This window comes from Pteropus vampyrus, unplaced genomic scaffold (genome assembly GCF_000151845.1).
Source record: "Pteropus vampyrus isolate Shadow unplaced genomic scaffold, Pvam_2.0 Scaffold565, whole genome shotgun sequence".
NCBI classification, from domain to species: Eukaryota; Metazoa; Chordata; class Mammalia; order Chiroptera; family Pteropodidae; genus Pteropus; species Pteropus vampyrus.
Genome location: NW_011889346.1, coordinates 168,582 through 172,813, shown reverse-complemented (window position 1 = coordinate 172,813; position 4,232 = coordinate 168,582).

The window sequence follows — 4,232 nt, the reverse complement described above, 5'->3', positions numbered from 1 at the left end:
TGGAGACCACGGAGCCCTTGGAACTCAGCCGGCCGCTCCCGCCAAAGCGCCTGGTCAGCCGCTGGCGGCCCTTCCGCTGACGGGCTTACCCAGCGTGACCGATGGCCTCGTCCTCAGTAAGCAGCCTAGCCGAGCAGGGGAGCTAATGACAGCAGATCTCCTCTGGCTCCGGGGCTCGGCATGCACGACAGGACGGCAAGACGCCTCTGCTCTGTTGGCTTCGAGCAGCGTCGTTAATGAGGAGCACACAGCGTGCCGCCTCAGAGGACTGATTTCTCGAGGAAGAATTACCCCTCGGCATTTACGACGAGAGTGAGGATAACAGAGAACAAGCTTCCAGACGCAGCTCTCCTTCATTCGGGTCGGCAAATATTCAGGATGAAGACGGAAGCTCGCGAGGGAGCCTTCGTGCTCATTCCGCACAGGAAGTGTTTGGAGGCCCTGCTTCCGCTTGTTCAGGCTGGTTCTGGAAGGTCAACACTCACCCAGCCACGCCGTGGATCTGCGACTTAATACGACTGTCCCAAAGTTCAAAACACAGTTGAGTCCTTCACCCTTTTGTGCTTAAAACAAAAACATTGCAGAAGAAACAACAAATGGACCAATAAAAAGTTTATGCTGCGGCCAAGGGTTGGAAAAAATCTAGCAAAGTCAAGCTATTTCTTTGGAGCAGATCACTGACGGTTTCAGCCAGGGGAGCAGCATTCTGGGACTGAGTTTTAAAGCAACACGGTATCAAAATTACCCGCTTTGAACTCCGATGCGGAGCTGTACCACGAGGGACCCCGGAGCCAAAGCCACACGAGACGCAGGACACGGCGGTCCAGGCCGGTGCAGACCTGTCCAGCATCGGAGGCCCTGGGCCAGGCCTCCCAGACCCCGTCCTGCACGGAGCGCACGCTGGAGCTCGCAGTGTTCCAGGCGCCAGAAGCCCCTCGACTTGAAGCGACGCTTTCGGCTCCTGGCGGGACACGTCAAACGTTTCTTCTCGGGGACTTTGACCGTGGTCCTCAAGTTCCCACTCCTCCACGCTGCGTGCCCACTGTGACGCCCACTGCTCGTTGTTTAAAGTCTTTCCCAGACTTCTTCAACGCCCAGGATCCCCTCTGGACACGCGACAGGTTGCCAGTGACCCCGAATCGAGCAGGATACGCAACGCCAAGCACGATGATCCCCGCATCTCCGGTCCCCGTGAACCTGTGCTGGAGCGGCCTCCGCCGCATCGGGCGTTCGTCCCGTGAGCCGGGGGGCTCCCCTCACTCCTCCGTCACGAGCCACTCTCTAAACAGCCCCCTCTGCACGGTTCTAGATGAACTGAGGCCCACGACGGGCCCCCCGTGTCCACCCTGTTCAGCACCCACTCATCTCAGGCTGTCCCCCCAGCCACCTGTGATCTTTAAAACGGCAGCGACGAGACCCCGACTGGCATCTGAGGGGACACCCTGGGACGATGTTGTGTCACTCTGGGTGTTTCCGGGCGAGATCGATGTGGGTGGTTTGGGGAAGACTGTCCGGGAAGGATGAGGGAGGAGGGACCGGCAGTGGGCCAGGGTCGCTCCTGCCCGGGGCGCCGACCGACAGCTGTGTGAGCTGCGGGGGCGGGAAGAACCGGCCAGAATCGAAACGCGCCACGTCGGCCAGAGGCTTGACGACCTGCTGCAGCAGGCACGTGGCACCCCCCCTGCACAGTCTGGAGACGCATCGATTCAAGCCACCTAAGCAAATCTCTGGCAAGTCACGGTTGCTGCGAAGGATCCGGCCGAGGCTTCATCGACGACACGTGACGAAGACGGATTCTGTGGAGCTGACTCAGGAAGCTCACTAAACAAAGCAGCGAGGAAACAGCAATAAACTACAACAAACCTGGCAATGGAGAGGGGTCTCATCTCAAGAGTTACCACGTCATGTTATTTAAAATGTTTTCAAAAATATATAGAAAATGCAAAGAACCAGGAAAGTATAGCACATACGCCGAAAAAATTCAGCCAGTAAGAACGATCCCTGAGACGTCCAGATGTTGGCCGTACCAGGCAAAGACCTTAAGTCACCTGGTACAGACACGATCACATCCAAACCACTGACGGAAAATGCGGGGGCCGCGCTGTGCCAAACAGAGGTTATCAAATGAAAGACAGAAATTAAAAATAAAAGAGCTAGATAGAAATTCTGGATTTGAAAATTACAACAAATGAACGATTTGCTTGAGGTGACTTGCTTTACGTGAGTTGGCAAAGACAAACACCTTTGAAAATGAAGTGGGTTCGATCGAGGGACAGAAGGAAAACAATGAAACGGTGACGACGGGTGGGGGGGCCGCGGATGGGCAGGGCTTTCTGGAGGGAAGGTAAAGATGTTTTGGAATTCGAGGGGACGGTTATACAATTTTATGAATATACTAAAAACTGCCCGATTTTACATTTTTAAAAGGCAAATCTTAAGCTATATGAACTATGCTATAATAAAAACTAAATTTATTTCTCCAAAAAATGAATGTGTGCAAATTGAACTGGAAAAAAAACCACTTCATGAACCAGGAGGCGGGGTCTCCTGGGAGGTCGTAGGTCCATGGTCAAGGGCTCGTCTGGACGGAGCTGTGAGAGGCAGCGCCAGCCCAGAGGCCACCTCCGTCCCCCTAGCTCCTGCCTCCGGCTCCCACTCACGCCCCAGCTGACCGCCTGGCTGAGCCTGGGTCAGAACAGGTGTCTGTGACGGCGTGCTGTCCTGCATCCTTGGGCCGGCCAGGCCCCCGGGGTGTGAACACTGGAGGTGCCCTGTCCTCTGGTGCTCGTCCTCCAGGAGGGCGGTTATGAAGGCGGGACCCGGGACCCCGGCCACACTGCGTCGTCGTGACACCAAAGCAAAGACCGGGGTGGGGGGTGGATAAAACGGACAGTCACTTAACGTCCCTGGCTTCAGATAATGTGCGTCATAGTGTCACAAAGAAGCTCAGCACGACACCTCGTTTCACGTACAAAACACGTATTTACATACAGAGTTTAATTTATTCTTGAAAATAATGCTTCGAAGTCACACACAGTCGCCCCATTCACAGGTGAGTGCGTAGGCTCGGAGAGGTTATGAGAACTGGCCACGGCGGCCGCGGGCACGGGCGAGGTCGCCGACGGGATGTTATGCTCATGTTGTTCCTTGATACGGCCGATGGGTGGCCCTTCAGCTGTCAGGTGTCGTGTTAGGCACAGTCGTGGCCCAGTCCCAGAAGGAAGGCACAGAACTGAGTGAGTGGCTCGGACGGCTCACCTGGTCCGCCTTCGTCCCGCACTGCCACCCGTTCCTGTCCCCGTATCGTGATGCTCGGGGCATCAGCTCAGGGGGAGCCGTGTCCTCTCGCTAACCTTGAAGCTTCGTCTTTGTATCGCCCCAGCAACCACGAACACAAGAGCCGAACAGGAAACCCGTCCGAAGCAGCTCCCGCAAGCAGAGTTAGGGCCTCTAAGCAGAGAGCACAGAGCAGTCGCGTGGCGCGTGAAGTAACAAAGCACTAAAGGACACTCGTTCTTCTAAGCTGGAAAAGCAACTTCCCGGTTTGTCAGGGAAAGAGACCCGGGCTGCCTACTCCCGGTCACTGGTTGGACGTGGGGCGGTCCCCGCGGTGGACTCGGCTCTCAGCCCAGGGCTGCGTGGAAGCCACCCCCACAGTCAGGTATGTGTCAGGAGCAGGGACAAAGCCACTGCCCGGGGAGGCAGTGTGGACAGAGCCTCGCCCCAAGGTCCCTACAGACAGGGTTTCACCCCCTCGCACGAGCTGACCAAGCTGAGAGCCGGTCTGTGACCTGTGACGTCCGCCTCGAGGCCCGGGGGCAGTCCCCTGGGGTCCCGCAACAGTGGCTAAGCAGCGGGAGTGGGGGGCGTGCAGGGCAGCAGCAGCTCCGAGAGACGGGGGTCGCCGGTGCCCTTGCTTGCCAGACGGTGGCTTGGTGGGGCTGGGGACAGTGCCAGGGTCCCGCGGGGAGCCTCCAGGGACGGTCAGTCCCTCTGTTGGGGGTGATGCCAATGGCGGTGGCACCTGGGGACGGGGGAGGGGAATTACCGAGGAGACTGCATTCACAGGTGCGTCCGCCCCACCCGCAGGGCCGGGCTGGGGTCTGGGCTCCAGGCCACAGAGCAAGCCCGAAGCCCAGGCCCTGGCAGTGCACGTCCCAGGAAGCACCCTGCCCCGCTGGGCTGCCTCGGGCGTGGCGGAGCCCGGCCTGGGGTGCTGGCCCGGGGTGCTG